The sequence below is a fragment of the Capsicum annuum genome, chromosome 12, assembly GCF_002878395.1.
Source record: "Capsicum annuum cultivar UCD-10X-F1 chromosome 12, UCD10Xv1.1, whole genome shotgun sequence".
Lineage (NCBI taxonomy): Eukaryota > Viridiplantae > Streptophyta > Magnoliopsida > Solanales > Solanaceae > Capsicum > Capsicum annuum.
Genome location: NC_061122.1, coordinates 194,224,884 through 194,246,430, shown reverse-complemented (window position 1 = coordinate 194,246,430; position 21,547 = coordinate 194,224,884). Strand labels below are relative to the sequence as shown.

At 35.5% G+C, this 21,547-nt stretch overlaps 2 non-coding genes across 2 annotated transcripts; one reads left to right on the top strand and one right to left on the bottom strand.

Annotated features, from left to right (window-relative positions):
• The first annotated feature begins 7,113 nt into the window (after positions 1-7,113).
• LOC124889929 lies at positions 7,114-7,217 on the top strand. Its single transcript, XR_007048841.1, has one exon. It is a non-coding gene; the product is annotated as a small nucleolar RNA R71 (small nucleolar RNA).
• Positions 7,218-20,470: 13,253 nt separating this feature from the next.
• LOC124889894 lies at positions 20,471-20,576 on the bottom strand. Its single transcript, XR_007048807.1, has one exon. It is a non-coding gene; the product is annotated as a small nucleolar RNA R71 (small nucleolar RNA).
• Between the last annotated feature and the right edge of the window lie 971 nt (positions 20,577-21,547).

Here is a 21,547-nt window from a genome sequence, read left to right as displayed (position 1 = left end):
TTCAAGGATGGATGGTTTTGCGGGTGGAATTTCTCAATTTTTTTAGATTAAGATCTAATTTAACCAGTCTCTTGGTGTGAAACCCAAGCTCGGTTAAAGATGCTACCACCTCATCATACTCCTCCACTTCATCTCTTTCACAATTTCATAGCACTCCAACTAAAGGGTCATTCAACAAGCCCATATTAACATGGTTTGAAACGTCTTCATTAGTAACATCAATTACCGAGATGACTTGTAGGCCCATTAATTGTTTTATGTACTTGCATATGTTGAAGGATACCTCCACATTATTCAATCTAAACATTATTTCCCTGGTTTCCATATCTACCGATTCCTTCTCGATAGATAAAAATGGCCTCCCAAGGATAATAGAAATTTTGACATTCATTGCACAATCCAAAATAACAAAGTCGTCAAGGTAAATAAACCGGTCCACTTTTACTAGAACATCATAGAGGAATCCTATGGGCTTTTTGATGGATCAATCAGACATGAGCAACTTCATTTTTGTGGATTTTGTCTTACCCAACCCAAGTTTTTGAAATATAGCATAAGGAAGGAGGTTCACACTTGCTCCAAGATCACACAATACCTTAGAAAAATTGAATGTACCGATAGTGAATAAGATTGTAATAGCACCGGGATCCTTCTTCTTTTCGACATATGCACTTGTCATAATGTCAATAAAATGGTGAGTCACCTCTATGGTTTTGTCATTCAACAAATTTTTTTTAGATACCAAATCTTTTATAAATTTAGCATGCCCCGGCATATATTGCAACGCCTCAATAAGAGGATATTAATAGAAAGGGTACTAAATTTATTAAAAAACTTATTTAGTGTATTATGCTCTCCCTTGCTCAATGAATGGGATTTGGTGACATAGATATAATTTGACGATCATTAACTATTGGTGTTCCTATCAATAGCTCACTTAGCTTTGGCTCTTCATCCTTGGATCTTTTTCTCTTCGCCTTTGTCTCCTCCCTACTTTGCATTTCTTCATATTGCTTTTCCATGATATACCTTGATATTTGTGTTACCTTTTCCTCTAGTTGTTGGATGGTGGTAGAGTGTGATGTAACCATTTGGTGGAGCTTGGAAAATTCACTTTGCATCTCATTCACTATTTCTCTGGTCCTCTCAACAGTACTTAAAATCTGTGCCAAAATATCTCGATCAATTTTCTCTTTCCTTTCATGGAGTGACAAGAATAGATATTACCGGTTCTGACCTTGATTCCTTTCTTGTCCTTGAGGGGTAAGATGAAAACCCTCCGATCTTCTAGGAATCACACCTAACTTTTCACTAATCACCTCCTCTTTCACGTCTTTACATGGTTCAACTTCTATTGCACTTATTGCACTCACGTTTTCCATTTAGTCACCTAACATATACTCAAGTAGGATTTCAAGGCATGATATCATTTTGGCCATCTTTGCATCAATCTCTTCCTCTTTATCTTTCTATCACAGTTCACAACGGATGAGGAGGGAGCCCCCTTGGACACCTCGGCATCCTTTAGTCCCAACCCTTACACCAAATTGACACTTGGTCCAAGACTTTTGAAACACTCCCATGACGAGTTGATGAATGATAAAATAGATGCATTGTCCACTATAGCCTTATTTTGTTGGTCCAATGCTATATAGAGGATTTGGAGAAGCATCTTCTCTGGTACCTCATGGGTGGGGCATTTCAAAAGTGTTTCCTTAAATCTTCCCCAAGCATCGTACCATGTTTCTACGTGCTATTGATGGAAATGAACAATCTCATCCCTCAACTTCAACTTTCTAGATAATGGAAAGTATTGACATAAGAAAACCTCCATGAGACTTGTCCATGAAGTAATAGATTCGGTGGGCAAAGATTTTATCCATAGTACTGCCTTTCCAGTAAGAGACAATGGAAAAAGACGTAACCGGGTGGACTCTTAGGATATATGTGCAACATTGAATGGAGCACAGACATTCACGAAGATCTTCAAGTGAGCATTCATATCTTTATAAGCTTCTCCTCCAAAGAGTCCTTTTAAGTGGAGTAATTACATCATAACACTTGAAACATAAAATACCCCATGCTCTTCGGTGGGGGGAATGAGAATGGCACTATCATGATCTCTTGCCCCAAAATAAACTGAGTCCTCGTGACTCATGATGATTTGGGAATAATAATGTTTACCTACTCAAAGATCAAGAACAACAAAGAAGTTAAATGAGATACAATATGGGTGCACCAAATTAAAAATCACCCCACATAAGTGAAATCTACATTTCACTCCCCGATAACGGAGGTATTTTGATAATGCTCAACTCACTCCCATGTTTGAAGGGTAAACCGATCGTTGTCAATAACCCAACTAGAGTTGGGGTCGAATCCACAGGAGAAAATTATAGGTTTTGAGTCTTATGGGTGCTCTAATAACTAGAAGGGAACCCGGAGTGTCAATATACACAACATGTAAAATAAATTGGGGGATGTAATTTGAGGTAGGTTTGAAACAAGTTTTGACTACAATCCACCAAAGTAATACTATTGATTTGAAATCAAGATTTGAATAGATCTTAGGATTATGTCTACCTAAAAGTAAAACATGTGGGATGTTGATGGTTTAACATGAAACTTAGTTATTAAGTAATGGATAGTCTAGGTGTATAGTCGTTATGGACAATCTTCTAATAAAATCACAACGATTTAACCCATTGACTCTTTTGAGAACCTAACAATTGTAATAGTTATAATCACCTAAAACCTCAATCAAGCATCCCTATTTCTAGGATAATGCTCTTGACATGGCTTACACTCCATTCACACTTATTTCTAAGATTGCAAAAGGTAGTAAACCATAGACTTATTGTCTAACATTACCTTACCCCCTATAACGCACTTTCAAGGATGCTACAAGTTACCATATATTCACCTTCATCCCTCTTTCAAGGATGATGAAGGATTTGTAGAGTTTGGGGTTTTCACCCATCAAACCCATTTGGAGATTTGAGGTTTTCACCAATCAAATTCTAACTCATTAACCCAAGAAAAGGTGAAATCCATACTCAACAACTAAAAGTCATGCAAATACAACAACACCTACACACAATTAAACTTTAGTTCAACATAATCCCAAGACTAAAGAAGTTAGTTACTCATGAGATAGGAGAAAAGACTTTTACCAGATATTTCATCCATGGTGCTCATGATAATTGAGGGTAAAATAATCTTCAATTCCACACTCCTATGTCACTAATTTCCTCTTGAAATAATAATTAAAATAACTATGCACAATAAATTTTTCACATCAAAATTCAAGGGTTTTATCCTACTCTCTCTAACTTATTTTGAATCCTCCATTTAAGTCTTTGATTCAGCTGTTCAGATTGACTACAATGCCTTTTACTCATTTATCCTGTTATGCCACGGTCGTGGAGCTTTGACTGTAATCGAGTTACCGTGGTAACGGATATAACTGAGTGATCATGGTACGTTTTTAGATCTGACAGATAGCAATCGTGATCTTCTAATCATGATTGCATTACCAAGCATAGATATGCTCCCTGCTTAATTGGCTGCAATCGGGGTGTTCAGATCGCAACTGCAGTAACTGAGGCCCCTTATGTTTTGATTCATTAGTAGCATTTTCTTGATTTCTTTTATCATTTCAAACCCCAATCCACATCTTCTCATCTCCTCAACAATATGCCTACAAGAAGTAGAGATTTAGTGCAAATAATCACAATTATGTCTCGTTGATTTTTTCAAATTAAGATAATGCATACGGATAATGAGTTAGACTGAGTGGTAAAATCATCACTCATCTCTCACTCTATATTACGCAACCCTATGAAATCCACCCTCAACTTAGGCAATTTACCTGAGTTGAGGTGCACAATATCTAAGGAGGACCAGGGCAAAAACAAGTTCAATGTAACTCAAATGGGAAAGTGAAAGGTATAACATGAAAAATAAGTTGTAAGTCTCAAAAATCAAGATCAAGGGATACTTATTCACACATGGAAGATCATTTATGATGAAAGTGGACAACTATCAAAAATGAACTATGATCCTTTCCTAAACGACCACCCTACAACATTGGCAAGATAGATAAAGCAAGTTCTGGATTCAACACACAAAGAGAACTAAGAAGTATCTCACACACAGATGGAACAGGGTCATATAGTAGGAGTATGCCAAGCTTATATCTTTTAATTTTCCACTTTATACCCCAACTTTATGCTACGCACACCTATGATAGCCACCCTTAACTTAAGTTATTTGCCTTGTTCGAGGTGCACAATGTCCAAAGTGGACCAGGGCTAAAACAGGCTTATTGTAACACAACAGGGTTAAACATGGGAACTTTTTTTCAAACAATTACTCTAACTCCCAACCACAAAAATTGTACACACCAGTAACTACTACTTTGGGGGATTCTCTTTTACCTTTTCTCCTTTTATTTTTTTAAACTCCTTACTTAATTATTTTTTACTAAAGTGTTTAGGATCTTTGGATCAAATTAAGGTTTATCAAAGAACAGGATACAGGCTACATATGAGGCTACCAAAGAAAAAGCTAAGGGCTTAGTGGGTCTTACTAGGATTATGCACAAGGGTAGGTAAAAAGAAGGTATAAAACAAAGCTATCATAGAAATTCTTGTATCATCTTCTAAACCTACACTCTTTATTTCGCTTTGCACACACCAACCAAGTTCAAGACATCACATGTAGCAATAAATATACAAATACCTCACGTACATGGAACGTATTCAACTCAAGTAAGATCATTATAGACCCTCAATTAAACCCTAGCATGAATTCATCAATAAGCCAACAATCACAAGAGTCATAATTTTAAGCCTTGGAGTCTCCAAAGTATTAATTCACACAATCAACATGCTTTTACAATAAAAAATTAGCACCATGCAGTAACATATAGCACCAAGAAAAACATCATACTAATTCCTAGCCTAAAAATTTTTAAATTTATCCTAAAAATTGGAATTTTCCTACCCCACACTTAAAAATCTACTTTTTCCCAAAAGTATACTCTAAAATAGAGATAGAAATATTTCATGAGGCCTCTAGGCCTAGCTAGTAGCATCTTTACAAATCAAGGGGGTATGGGGAACCCATACTTAGACTTCGCCGTGGTTCTTAGCTCTGATTTCCAATACTTAGACTTTCCATCAACCTATGACTCAACAAAACCAAAAACTATATGAAGTAAAAATCTAAAAAGACTAAAAATAAAACATACCTTAACTTGGGTTGCCTCCCAACCCACACCTGATTTAGTGTCGCGGCAAGACCCTCCACAACTAAACCAAATTCCTTCATCCTGTTCCCCACACTTGGAGGTAATATTCTTATTTGTTTTTGACCTCTTGATTGTGAACTCTCAAGGTCAACAAATTTCTAAACTATAGCCTTTTCAGGCTCATCGATCTGCATTATGTTGGACTTAGGTGGTTGTTGGTTAGGTTGCTCAATAAGGTAGTCTAAAAAAATATTTTGTGTAACAGGCTCCACCACCCGACACTTATCCCCATTAATCATTGTAATCATGAATAAATATTTATAGTGGGATAGTGTATTAAGCGGTTTGTGAACCTTAAAAACTACTTCTTTATCCTCTAACCTTATTATGAGCATACCCTCTCTCACATTTGTTACAGCTTCCCTCGTCACTAAGAATGGACGTCCCAAGATGATTGGTACCTTTTCATCTACCAAAACATCTAAAATAATAAAGTTAGAAGGAATAATAAATTTACCAACCTTTATGAGAACATCCTCTATCACTCTTTCAGGATGGTCTATGGTCCCCTTCTCTAGTTGCAGTAGCACAGAGCTCGGTCTTGGCTTTCCTAAGCCTAAAGTATTAAACAAAGAGAGAGGAATCAAGTTTATACTTGCCGCTAAATAACTAAGTGCCTAAACCACCTCATTGTTGCCAATCAGAAGAGGGAGAGTGAACTTTGCAGGTTTCTTTAGCTTTTTTGGCATCTTTTAGTCACCACAAAGATACACTTCTCAATGAGTGCTACTGCCTCCATATCCTGTAACTTAACTTTGTTAGCAACCACATATCTCAAGTACTTAGCGTACTTGGGCATTTCCTGCAAAACATCTAGAAGACGTAAGTTAATGTGTAGCTCTTGTCAAAGAACTTCTTGATGCATGCATCCTCCTTTTCCTTTATATGCTTGTGCGGGAAAGTTAGTTGTGGGATCTTCTTCACTTCTTCAACAAAGTTTTATTTCTAGTACTCAGTCTTCTTGATGTTTTAGAAACTTTGCTATTTGCCTATTTAGTCACAATATCAACATTTACCTTCTTAGTTTCCTTTGAAGGTTTTTCATTAAGCTCTTTACCACTCCTCAAAGTGATTCCATTAACTTGTTTTGGATTTTCAGTATCACTTAGAAACCCACCTTCAGGCTTGGTAATTTGTGCCTATTATATTTGACCTAATTGCAACTCCAAGCTCCTTGTAATGGTTTGTTGATTCTTCATATCTTATGCAAAAGTTAATTGGGCAGCTATAATTTGTTTAATCATATTCTCTAAATTGCTATTTGTGGTCTAATTTACAAGAGCTTGGGGTTGCTGAAACTGTTGCTGCTATGTGTTACATGCTAGATTTGGTGGTTGAGTCTGCCACTTTATATTGTAGGTGTTTCCATAATTCGACCTTTAAACATTGCCCACAAACATCATAGACTCAAGATTTGTAGCACACATATCTGTAGAATGACCACTATTTTATCTAACCACACACTAAGTGCTTATCTGTTGAATTGCATTTACTGTGGCTACGGGCGGTGTTGCACCCAATTTCATGTTACTGAGTTATGTAGTCAACTGATTTTATAAAGAAGCAATCTGGGCAGATATTGTGGTAAACTGATCCACGTCCAAAACACCTACAACCTTTTTAGTAGCACTCCTTGAGTCTGAATGCCACTTTGATTTACCTGTGTAATCTGGTTCAGTAAGGTATACAACTCATCATACATCATCTCCAGATCTTGACCACCTGGAGCTAAATCCAGCAAAATCATTGTGGTATGGTTAAGTTCTTAAGCAAAAATATGAGATAATACCTCATTAAACTATTAATGGTGTGGACATTCCCAAAGAAGAACCTTGAAACCCTCACAAGCATGATATAAGTTTTTATCTGGCTTCTATTTAAAGCACACAATCTCACTTCAATGTCTCACAGTCTTGCTACATGGGAAAAATTAGATAAGGAATCTCGTCGCCCCATGATGTGATTAAGTTTACCATCTCAGTATTCAACCACTTCTTTGCTTTCCCTAACAGTGAAAAGGGGAATAGTGCCAGCCTTAAATAATCATTTGACATAACCGTCGGGATGAATGTATCATTGATCTCCAGAAAGTTCCATTAAGTGGACTTATAGATCTTAATGTGAAAGCTCTGTGAACTGTCCACTGCTGATAAGAAGTTGCACCATATTCTTTTTGAGCTTAAAATTACCGCCATCAGCTAGTTTCTGAAATGGGGAGTTCAAATTTGTTGGAAGTGGGATTTCCACTTCTCTAACTATCCTTCGAGTTGCTTGTTCTTCAGCCATTAGAGCAGGATTATCTTGATCTTCTTCTATTTGTGGAATATAGGGGAGAAAGATTGCTTCTCTCCTTTGTTAATGGAAGAATTGCTCAGGTTTAGGGCTAGGTTTAACCAATTCCCGATCACATGCCAGCTTACTACTTTGAAAACCTGTTTCCTACTGATACAAAACCAAGACCAAGTATAAAGCACCAATGTAATTGAAAAAATAAAAACTAAAAATAAAATAGTTGTCAAATTACAAGTCCCTGGCAATGGCACCATAAACTTGACAGCGACCAAGTGTATGTGCAATTGTACGTGGTCTACGAAGTAATATAGTGTCCTTCAAGAAAGCCGAATATCGATCCCACAGGGACTTGTTCTAATGATTATGAAATTCTAGTTCACTATTTAGATTAATTGATGCAAGAATAGCTAAATCAGAGTTTTTTTAATATTTATAATCTAAGGTAAAGTATACAATCCAAAAAATAAAGGTCTTTAGACAATCAATAGGAAAGACAAGGTTAAACCATATCAAATAATCATAAAATATTATTGAAATTCATTCATTAAATTGCTTATCTTAGTTGATTATTCGTAGGTTTAATCACATGATCATGGAATCCTGACATCTAATCGTCTACCTAACTTTGGCATTACAACTACATAGTTGCACGGGGATGTAATAGCCCAATTAAGTGCTTAATGTGATCATTCTACATGTAAATAAAGTAAGGCTTCTAGGTACATCCCTTTCCTAGATGCTAATTCAAATTCCTTATTTCATAAAAGAATAAGAACCCTATTTTGTTAATCCATGGTCTATCTTCCTATTCCCCCTCGCGAGATCATACGATCGACAATTGATATATTATAAGGGTGCCTAATCTTAAAATAATTAAAACAAGGATGAACAAACAACTAAATATGATAAGAAAATGACACGATCTCAATTCAAAATGATAATATTCATGGTCTTGGCTTTAACCCCGGAAAGGGAGTTTTTGGCCGCTAATTGACATAATCATGATCCAACGGGTTGAATACATGTTATAATCTAATAGAAAGTAAAATAAGGAATAATAAAACCTAAAAGATAAAGTGCAGAAGCCTCCTAATTCATCTAAGATGTTCCAAGATAATCAATAACATGTACAATGTATAGTATTTATAGTGGGCCAAGTCTAATCCATGTAGGAGTAGGAGCCGTCCAAAAACTTGAGCACCGAAATAAGCATGTGTTGCAGGCCTTGTAGCACCTATGTACATCAAGTTTTGTGGGCTCAAAAGCACCGCTATAAAGCAGGCTTCGCAGGCTCTCTAGCACCAGTTTAGAGCATAATACACGGGCATATCGCCTGGTGCTACTAGAAATTGCTTCCGATTTTTTGGTTAAGTATTCGGGTCCCTCTTTCCTTGTTCCATTATTTTGCCTTCAATTCCAGATTGCTAAACTTTAAATTATCATCAAATTTAACTCCTCAAGAATCCTACAATATCACACAAAAAGAATTATAGTTCAACAAAACACAACGTCAAGAATCAAAAGCTAGAAACTCAACCAAAGCACTAGCCTTGATCACTCTACGCTTTACGCTTTAACTTATTGTTAACTCTTGGCTCATTTTAATTGAATTTATCAAACTTTAAAAAAGTTGTTACAGACATGATCACACATGAAAACAAATAATAACTCATTCAACGCATTAGAATCTAACACGATATACTAGAACATTACCTAGCTCAAGCTAGTTAGACTAGTTTTCTCGTCTAGACTCTAAATGATCGATTTGAACCCAAACATGTTTGAAAATCATTTTAAACAATGTAATGTAATGGTAGAACACTTAATTTTTTATTTATATCATCATTCATTCATTAAGCACATGAATCGTCCTTAAAACAAGGCTAAATAGGCTAGGATAACAACACTAGAGTGCATAAATACACCAAACATCACCACCCCAGCCTTAAAGCCTTGTTCGTACTCTAACAACTCTTTACTCTAAGAATCATAAGCTAAGGAAACTCTACATTTCTACTACATTCAAGACACTCAAGAGAGTACTACAATGATTACACAGAATGCAAGTTTCTACACTAAGCATGTTATATACACGATTGATAGTTCAAGAACATTACTTCAAAACATCCTAGCCTCAAAAGTTGACTCAACACATGGAAAACTTATGAATATTTCTCAATCAAGAACATCATTCAAATCTCCCACATTCATCAATCTTGTGCCCTCACAACAAGAGAGTTATCCATAATCACTCACATATAAGAATTTTATAGTATAATGGATACAAGAATCTAATTTTTCTCACTCTCACAAAGAATTCACAAGGTGCACTAGATGAACCATAGGCTTTCCCTTAGAGTAGTACTCCACTATTATCAGAATGATGAAGCTTAGGATCAAATAGGTCTTTCATGATTATAATTTAAGCTAAGGGATGGGTAGAAACTATTTTTGCTTAATAGTGATTATCTTTCCTAAGAGCTTTGATACATCACTTTATATATTCAACTCAACTTTTACAACTAAATCATACCATTTTTGTCTACTCTATTCTTTTGTTTTCACCCATCTTATTAAGCTTATTTACATAAACTATGGTGGAGTATACCAAGCACATATCTTTTAATTTTTCCCTTTTTTCCCCCACTTTAACCTACATACCCCTATGATAGCCACCATCAATTTAATCTATTTGCCTTAGTTAAGGTGCAAAACATCAAAAAAGGACCAAGGCCAAAATAGGTTCATTGTAACACAACTGGTTAAACATGGGAACTTTTTTCAAATAGTTACTGTAACTCCCAACCACAATAATTGTACACACCAGTAACTAATACATTGGGGCCTTCACTTTTACCTTTTCTCCTCTTATTTTTTTTAAAATCCTTACTCAATTAATTTACACAAAAGCACTTAGAGTCTTTGGATCAAATTAAGGTCTATCAAAGAAGGGGATACAGGCTACATATGAGGCTGCCAAAGAAAAAACTAAAGGCTCAATGGGGCTTACTAGGATTATGCACAAGGGTAGGTCAAAAGAAGGTATAAAACAAAGCTATCAAAGAAATTCCTATATCATCTCATAAACCCACACTCTTTATTTTGCATTGCACATAAACCAGGCAAGTTCTAGACATCACATATAACAAGGAATATACAAATACCTCAGACACACATGGAATATATTCAACTAAAGTAGTATCATCATAGAAACTCAACAAAACAATAGCATAAATTCAATATTAAGCCAACAATTACAAGAGTCATAATCATGAGCGTAGGAGTCTCAAAAGTAGCAAGTCCTATAATGAACATGTTTTTACAATCAAATACTTGCACCATGCAATCACATATAGAAACAACAAGAACATCTTACTTATTCCTAACCTAAAAATTTTTAAATTTACCGTAAAAATTGAAATTTCCCCACCCCACACTTAAAACTTTACTTGGTCCCCAAAGTGTACTCAAATATAGAGATAGAAATACTCTCTGAGGCCTTTAGGCCTGTCTAGCAGTATATTTACATATCAAGGGGGTTCAGGTACCCCACACTTAGTCTTCTCCATTCTTCTTAGATCAGATTTCAGGTACTCAAACTTCCCATCAACTTGTGCGTCAACTAAAACAAAAACTACATTAAGTAAAAAAACTTAAAATAAAACACACCTTAACAACTTCCCATCAACTTGTGCGTCAACTAAAACAAAAACTACATTAAGTAAAAAAACTTAAAATAAAACACACCTTAACTTGGATTACCTCCTAAGTAGTGTCTAATTTAGTATTGTGGCACTACCCAACTCAACTCAATAAAATTTCTTCATTATTTTCATCATGCTTGGAGGCCATCTTCTTATATATTTTTTATCTCTTAAGTATGAACTCTCAATGTCAACAGCAATGTCAACTTTAGCCTTTTTAGGCTCATCAATCTGTTTTATGTCGGGCTTAGGTGGTTGTTTCCTAGGTTACTTAATAATGTAGTCTGAAGAGTTCTTTTGTGGAACAGGCTTTACCACACCACAATTATCCCCATCAATTGCTGAAATCATGAAAAAATTATCATAGAAGGATAGTGTATTTAGCGATTTGTACACCTTAAAAGCTTCATATTCATCTTCTAACCTTATTGTAAGCATACCCTCTCTCACATCTACTAAAGCTCCTTCCATCGCTAAGAATGGATGTCCCAAGATGATCGACACCTTTTCATCTGCATGAAAATGTAAAACAATAAAGTCAGTAGGAATAATAATCTTACCAACCATTATGATACCATCCTCTATTACTCATTCAAGATGGTCTATGGTCTCATTTGCCAGTTGCAGTAGCACAGAGCTCAGTCTAGGTTTTCCCAAGCCCAAAGTTTTGAACAAAGAGAGGGGAATCAAGTTGATACTTTCCCCTAAATCACTAAGTGACTAAACCAGCTTGATGTTGCCAATTTGAATGGGGAGAGTGAACTTCCCATGGTGCCTTAGCTTTTTTGGCATCTTTTGAGTCACCATAATGCTACACTCCTCAGTGAGTGCTACCGCCCCACCTCGACATCCTATAACTTAACTTTGTTAGCAACCATATCTCTCAAGTACTTAGAGTACTTATGAATTTCCTACAAAACATCTGAAAGAGGTAAGTTAATGTGTAGCTCTCTAAATGTGTCAAAAACTTCTTGAAGCATGTATCCTCCTTTGCTTATATGCTTTTATGGGAAAGGTAGTTATGGGATATTTTTAACTTTTTCAGCAATTTTTTCTTTCGAGTACTCAGACTTCCTTGATGTTTCAACAACTTTGCCATTTACCTGTTCAGTCACCACAATAACATCTACCTCCTTAGTTTTCTTTAGAGGTTTTTTATTAAGCTTTTTAATACTCCTGAAAGTGATTTTCATAACCTTTATTAGCTTTTAAGTATCACTTGGAAACCAACCTTGAGGCCTGGTATTTTGTGCCTACTATATGTAACCTAAATGCAACTCCTAGCTCCTTGTAATGGTCTACTAACTCTTCATATGTTCTACCAATTTTGATTGGACACCTAGAATCTATTTCATCATATCCTCTAAATTGTTATTTGTGGTATGATTTACCTTAGCTTGGGGTAACTGAAACTACTGTTCTTGGGTGTTGCATGCTTGATTTAGTGGTTGAGTCTACCATTTATGTTGTGGGAGTTTTCATAATTTGACCTTTGAACATTGTCCATGAACATCACAGACTCAGGATTTACAATACACATATCTGCAGTATGACCACTATTTCCACACACCACACACCACACACCACACACCAAGTACCTGTCTACTGAATTGTATTCATTGTGGCTGTAGGTGGTGTAGCACCCAAATTCATATTGCTAAGTTGTGGTCAACTACTTTGGTATTGCAGCAATATAGGTGGTATTGCAGCAAACTGATCAACCCCTAAAACACCTGCAACCTTTTTAATCTCACTCAGTGAATATGAATGTCACTCTAGGTTTTCTTATGCAATTTGATTCAATAAGGTATAAAACTCATCATACGTCATCTCTATAGCTTGACCACCTCCGGCTGAATCTAGAAAAATCTTTGTGTTATTGTCAAGTGCCTCAACAAAAGGATGAGCTAATACCCATTGGGATGTTGATGGTGTGGATAGTGCTAAAAATAATCCTTGAAATGCTCCCAAGAATGATATAAGTTTCCTTTTGGCTTCTGTTTAAAGTACACAAGCTCAATGTGAAGTCTCACAGTCTTTCCAGGCAAGAAAAATTGGATAAGGAATCTCCGAGCTAAGTCTTCCCATAATGTGATTAAATTTGTCGACTCAGCATTTAAACACTTGTTTTCTTCCCCCAACTGTAAAAAGGGGAATAGTGTCGTCCGCATATAATCAATTGACACACCCGTAGGAAATAATGTGTCACTAATCTCCAAAAATTTTCACTAGTGGACTTGTGGATCTTCATGTGAAAGCCTTGTGAACTGTCCATTGTTGATCAAAAGCTGCACCATATTCTATTTGAGCTCAAAATTACCTTCAGTAACTAGTTTTTGAAATGGGGAGGTCAAATTTGTTGGAAGTGGGATTGCCATTTCTCTAACTGTCCTACGGGTTGCTTGTTCTTTAGCCATGAAAGCAGGATTATCTTGATCTTCTCCTATTTGTGGAATATGGGGGAGAAGGATTACTTTTTTCTTTCATTGATGGAAGAGTTGCTCAGGTTCGGGGCTTGGTTCAACCAATACCTGATCCCTTGCCAGCTTATTACTTTGAAAATCAGTTTCCTGCAAATACAAAACCAAAACCAAGTATAAATCACCAAAGTAATTTAAAAAAGCAAAACCAAAAATAAAATAGTTTCCAAATTACAAACCCTGGCAATGGCACCAAAAACTTGATTGCTCAAACACAAGTCTATGTGGTCTACCAAGTAATATAGTGGACTTCAAGAAAACCAAATATTAATCCCACAGGGACTTGTTCTAAGAAATATTCAATTTAGATGAATTGACGCAAGTGTAACCAAAAGAGAGTTTTTAATATTTGTAAACTAAGGTAATGTAAACAATGCAAAAAATAAAGGTCTTGATACAATCAATAGGATAAAGACCAGGGTTAAAGCACTTCGAACAATCATACTTTGTTATTGAACTTCATTTATTAAATCGCTTATCTTGGTATCCTGATATCTAATCATCAACCGAACTTGGATATTGCAACTACATCATTAGGAGGGGATATAATATCCCAATTAAGTGCTCAAAGTTATCATCTTATATATGACTCAAGTAAGGTTTCTTGGTATATCCCTGTCATAGAAGCTACTTCAAATTCCTTATTTCATAGAAGAATAAGAACCCTAATATGTTTATCCCCATGTTCTATCTTCCTATTACCCCTCCCGAGATCATATAATAAACAATTGATATATTCTAAGGGTTCACAATCCTTAAAATAATTAAAACAAGGATAAACGCACAACTAAATAAGATAAGAAAATCAAACAAACTCAATTCAAAATGATAATAGTCATGTTCTTTGCTTTAACCCCGAAAAAGGAGCTTTTAGCCACTAATTGACATAATCATGATCCAACGGGTTGAATACATGTTATAATCTAATAGAAATATAACTTAAGAATAATAAAACCTAAAATATGAAGTGCGGCAGCCTCCCAATTTGTCCAAGATGTTCCAAGATAATCAATAACGTGTACAATGTATTGTATTTATAGTGGGCCAAGTCTAAGCCATGTTGGAGTAGGAGTCGTCCAAAAAATTGAGCACCAAAATAAGCATGAGTCGTGAGCCTTGTATCACCTTTATTAAATCAGGCTTCACAGGCTCAAACATACCGCAATAGAGCATGCTTCATGGGCATATCGCCTAGTGCTACTTGAATTTGCTTCCAATTTCTTTGTTAAGTGTCCAGGTCCCGCTTGCCTTGTGCCATTATTTTGCCTTCAATTCCATCTTGTTACACTTAAAATTATAATCAAGTCTAACTCCTCAATCATCCTACAATATCTCACAACAAGCATTAGAGTTCAACACAACACAACATCCAAAATCAAAAACTTGAAACTCAACCAAAGCACTAAACTCGATCACTATATGCTTTAACATTTGTTGGTTCTTGGCTCATTTTAATTGAAATTTGTACACTTTAAAAAAAATTTCCACACATAATCACACATTAAAACCAATAGGAACTCATTCAAAATATTTGAATCCAATGTGGTAGACTAGAACATTACCAAGCTCAAGCTAGTTAGACTAGTTTTCTTTCTAGACTCTAAATGATCGATTTGGACCCAAACCTATTTGAAAACACTTTTAAACATTGTAACCTCCTTCTTGAACAATTAAATTTCTATTTATATCATCATTCACTCAATAAGAACATGAATCGTCCACAAAATAAGGATAAATAGGCTAGGATAAAAACACTAGAGTGCATAAATACACCCAACATCAATGTACAAACTGTGACCATTGAATAAAGGCATGGGGTTAAGGTGATAGAAGCAGTCACTATGAATTTAGACAGTGATGGCATTGATGAATATAAAGAGATGGTTAAAGCATTACATAGTAGAGGTTTTCACAATTATGCTTCAAAAAATTTGGACTTAGATTTGAAAAATAGAACCACTCCTCTTACTCGATCATCTATTGAGGAGCCACTGGTCTTAGAAACAAATGTCCTTCCTTTTCACTTGTAGTATGTATTTTTTGGGGTCCGACAATACCTTATCAATGATTATTGCAGTAGATTTGGTAGAGTCATAGATTAAAGCATTGTTATCTATGTCGCAGGGGTTCAAGAGGGACATTGGATGGACCCTAGTAGAATTTATGGGTATTCCACCCGATATTTGCATGCATAAGATACCGCTTGAGCTAGATTATATTCCCATCATTGAACATCAGCATTGATTAAATCCTTCTATGAAGGAGATTACAAAGAACAAAATCATCAAGTGGGTAGATGTTGAAGTGGTTTACCCCATTGCACACAACAAGTGGGTTAGCCCAGTTCAGTGTTTGCCAAAGAAGGGTGGAATAACATTGGTTCCCAAAAAGAAGAATAAACTTGTGCTAATGAGATCAGTCACCATTTGGAGAGTTTGCATAGATTATAGAAAGCTAAATACTTGGACCCAAAAGGACTACTTCCTTATGCCATTCAAGGATTGGATGCTTGATAGACTACCAGGCAGAGGTTGGTATTATTTTCTTGAAGGGTACTCAAGATTAAATCCAATTACTATTTCTCCCAAGGATTAGGAAAAGATGAATTTTACTTGCCTCTATGGTACTTTTGTGTTCAAGAGAATGCCAGTCAGATTATCCAATGCTTCTTTCAAATTTCAGTAATACATGATGTCTATATTTTTTATATGGTATAGGACATAATTGAAGTATTCATAGATGATTTTTAAGTCATTGAAGACTCCTTTCATGATTGTTTGTCCCATCTAGATGTTGCACTGTAGAGATGTAAAGAGTGTAATCTGGTATTTGATTCAGATAAGTGTTATTTTAGGGTAAAATAAAGTATTATTCTCGAGTACAAAATCTCAAAATGGGTTATATAGGTGGACAGAGCAAAAATTGAGGTAATTGAAAAGTTACCACCACCAATCTCAGTTAAAGATTTATGAAGATTTTTAGGTTATGCAAGCTTTTATAGGAGGGACTTATCTAAAATGGCAAATCATCTATGCAAGCTATCAGAGAAGGAGGTAAAATTTGTATTTGATGATGCATGTCACAAAACTTTTGCATGCCTTAAGGAGTGTTTGATCTCGGCTCCTATCATTATGTCCCTAAATTGGTCCTTACTATTTGAGGTTAAGTACGACACTAGTGGAGTTGCCTTGGATGATGTCCTAGGCCAATGACACGAGCATATCCTTTATCAAATTTATTATGAAATCAAGGCATTAAACCCTGCACAAAAAAACTATATAGTCATTGAGCAGGAGTTTCTTGTAGTGTTTTTTTCCTTTAATAAATTCTAATCCTATTTGACAGGGACCAAAGTCATAGTTCGCACAAATCATGCATCTTTGAGGTACCTAATGTCAAATAAATATGCAAAATCGAGTTTGATATGTTGGGTCCTTTTATTTCAATAATTTGACTTAGAGGTAAAAGACCAGAAAGGCACAGAGAACCAGGTTGTTGATCGCTTGTCTCGCCTTAAAAAAGAGGCAATGCAGAAGTTAGGGAAAAAGCTTGACATAGATGATACTTCTCCAGATAAGTGGGTCTTGGTAGCATTCAAGACTTAATCCCCTGGTTTACTTATTTTACCAATATTTGGCAAGTCATCTTGTTGTAGAAGACCTATCCTTCCAGAAGCACAATAGATTTATGCATGAGGTGAGGAACTTCTTCTGGGATGAACAAAAAGATTTTTGAATTTTATAGGTGGTGTTATTTAGAAGTGTATCACTGAGGTGAAGATGATATGTGTTATTGAAGATTCTCATTAATCAGTAGTTGGGGGTCATCATAGTGGCACCTGATAATGCCAAAACTATCCCTTCTTAGAAGTATAAAATATTCGCTATCAAAATATAGTAACCCAACTAGGTAGGGGTTGATCCCATAGGAAATATGTTAGATATATTGCTTTAGCTTATAGAAATCACCAGGCAATGCAAAAAAGTAAAAAAGGGGAATTTATAGTAACTAGCAATAAGGAACAAGAATTGGATGCTTTTGGTTATAAATAATCTAAGATGAACACTAGGCTTGTGTTCCCCCTGGTTTTGAACTCCCTAGATTTATCGTGCACTGTCGAACTATTCCTATACCTTGCATGCAGAATTTGATAAGTTATATACCCTCAATTGTCTAGTTAACTCATTGATAGATTTTACCCTTTACCTTATCAGTCTTAGGGTGTCTCTTTACTAACCCTTATCCTAAATCCCAATTAACTATCACCTTTTAAGTCTCAAGTTATTAGATAAAAGATAATTATCTTCTGTAGATAAGGTTGATTAGACTAGATCAATAATTAATCTTCAAATTACTTCTAAGATCATTTCTCCTACTCTCTACCTCTCTTGTGAAGCAAGTAGTGAATATAGGCAGGATCTTAACGTTAGCCACCACATAGAAATCAATAAGAAAAAATAAACCTAATGCATGCAAGAATGTTTATCTAGAACAACTTGGCACTTCCTCTACTTCTTTAATCCATCGGGGTTCCCATAACCATATCTAAGGGAATTAGCCACTCATAGTTATGAAATCATTCATGGAATCCATAGACAAACTCAGAGAATAAATCTCACAATAATGAAAGAAGAGAACTCGAAGTCTCAAATTGAATAACAAACCAAAAACAAACCAAGAACAATAGGAGTATATGGAAGTCCCCAAGGGCCTATCTCTAAATATATGGCATATCATTAACCAAACAAACTCTAAAGGGTATTTATAGATTACAAGCAACCCTAAAAATCAGATCCTAAATAAAATAGGAAAACTTGAGTAAACGTACATAATAATGAAGAAAAATATCATAGGAGTGTATGTAAGTTACATGGAAACCCTAGGAAACTATTGTAAAATGATCCAAGAAAATTGATGTTGGTAACCACTTGATATGGTCAACTACGAACCATATGTTTTCCTTAGTAAGTGAAAGACCTCCTGCATAGCTCCTAAAGCTCTCTGGACTTGGCCCTCAGGCAGTTTCTAAGGCTACCTATGGACCGTAGGTGGCATAGACGAACCATAGGTAACCTTGGTAAGTGACATAGTCTTCTTTATCCTATTTTTAAGCCACTAGACTTCAAGTTAGGACACATACTTAGGCACCTACTTAAGTAAGTGGCACCTACTTCCCGGTAAGTTCCTTGGTAAGTACCCTAAAACTTTAAATTATCATCATTTTCTTTCATTTAGAATCCAAAACCTGGTTTTTCTTCTGTTTAGCATCCAAACCATAGTTTCCTACAAAAACTCCAAAAACACATCAAATCCAACAAAATAGACATAAGTACATTCATATTTTCCAAGTGTAAATATCATAAGTTCTATGAATTCATAGCACATTAAGACCCTCAACTTAGAATATTGCATATCCTCAAGTAATAAGAACACAACACAATATACGACGATGCTTAACCAAGAGAAACCTAAGATATCTAACGTAGTTAATCCCCAATTTTAGCTCAAAACATATTACCCTCTCCAAGTTCAATATATTAAGAACAACTATGTGTATACATGAAGCACAGCAATGTGACACAAGGGAATGAAGATATGACAATACATTAGCAACAAACAATCGTGCAAATATACATGTTTTACTACCAAAATAGATAAGCAGCTAGCAATACAACCCATGTTCCCTCAGAACAAAAAATTCCCACTCACTCCTATGAAATCATATATTTCAATACAGGTACAATTAAGAGAAATTCACACTCACAAGAGAAATTTCACCAATGCATATCAAATACCATAGGCTTGCCCTTATTTTCTTTACCTTTATTTTTAGATGGTCAAGTTAGGATCACTCTAGAACTTTATTCGGTTTGTAAGTTAGATTTAGGGAATGGAAAGATACATATGGGAATATAGTGACTAAGCCTCATTGGCACTACACTTACTTTGGGGTCCATTTTAATGAGTGGAAAATTTGCCACTCATCTATATCCAAATTTATATATGAGGCTATTTCATGACTAAAATTCATTAATTTATGTAGTCTATATGTTTTCAAGTAATCAGATTAAATGAAGTTGAAGAGAAGCTAAAAAGGGAAACAAAAAACCAAAAAAATTAGCATAAGCTGAAAATCAGGACCAAGGATTAACCCTCAGGTACCGCAATCTTGACTTGAGGGTCTCAATAGTGATCCGAAGCTAAGTCCTACCTCAGCGATTGGAATGGGATCACCGTGATCATGTGAGTCATGAACACAGTCAACAAGGGCAATCTCTATAGAGTTGGAATGTCCTAAGGACAAAATGGTAAATTGAATGAGTTGATTCCCAAGTCTCAAAAGCACAAACCCTTATACAATTAGGTTATTTTTTCATAAATTTTTAATTTTGTAGAGAGAAAAGCTACTCCACATTGGGCAAAGAACAAGTGTAGTACATTCTCAAGATATTTTAAGTTGAATTGGTTATTAAAATGTAGATTACTCTTGATTTGACATTGTGCCCCATTTTACATTGCTCATATCACACATAAATATATTCGATTGTGAATTTTCCCATTCTCTTTAATGGGTGAATTGGTGTTGTGGTGGAGGTCTCTACCCGATGTGTCTATCACATCTTAGTTCAAGCTTATGGATGTATTCTTAGATCGATATTTCCCTTCTTTAAAGATATTGCAATTATGGGATGAGATCACAAATTTTTGTTAACTTAATGGAGAGCCCTTTTATGAAGTATGGGAAACTTTTAATGACAAGCTCATGCAATGCCCTAACCATGAAGTTCCAAAGAAGATGCATCTCTAAATATTCTATAGGGAGTTAGACCAATTGAATAAGACTATGGCTGATATTACATCTGGTGACTCTCTTGTTAAATTATCATGTAGAGTGGCTTCAGCTTTGCTTAAGAAAATTACAATGCAAAATAGGAGGTGGCATACAAGGGAAACTAGAGTAGCTGTGGGGCCCCCGCTACCTTGATTGTGAACAAAGAGCAAAGAAATAAAGATGAAGAAAAGAATGAAAACACAACTAAGATGATAACACAATTGGACCTTCTTATAAAGCATTTGATGAGTGCACCCATAAAAGTGGTTACTATTTCTATCTCTAAAGGGTATGATAAAGATAAATTAAAGGCCCTTGATGAAGATATAATGTACTTAGCTAATCACACAGGGGTTCCCACCCAACCAACCAAATGCAAGGAAGAAACCAAGGTTGGAACAATCATCATAGAGAAAGATATTGGGGTGATAAAGGTCATATTTGGGGAGATAATGAGAGGGAGTATGATAGGTATGTTCCTTCTTATGATCAGATGAAAGGAAAAGAAGCAATATCTTTAGACTCTAAAAAGTTCAAAAACATGGATATTCTTGCTAGAATATTAATGCGAGTAGAAGATACAAACAAGGTCATTCGAAAACTAAAAGGGGACTTTTCTCAAATCAACAAAATTGTTGTATTAAACTTTACCTCAATTAAGCAAATGGAGAATCAAATTGGCAAATCTCAACTATACTTAATGCTAGGCCTAAGGGAGGACTTCTAAGTGACACAGAGACAAATCTCAAAAATGATGCTCATGACATAGAAATCATCATTCGAAGTGGTAGAGGTCTCGGTGCATATAATGTTGAGATTGAGGAAAAGTCTCTTCATGATAAAATGAATATAAATATATAATGGCTCGAAATTTAAAGAGATGGTGTTTCAAAGTCTCTTGAAGTGGGGGATGAAGAACCAAGGG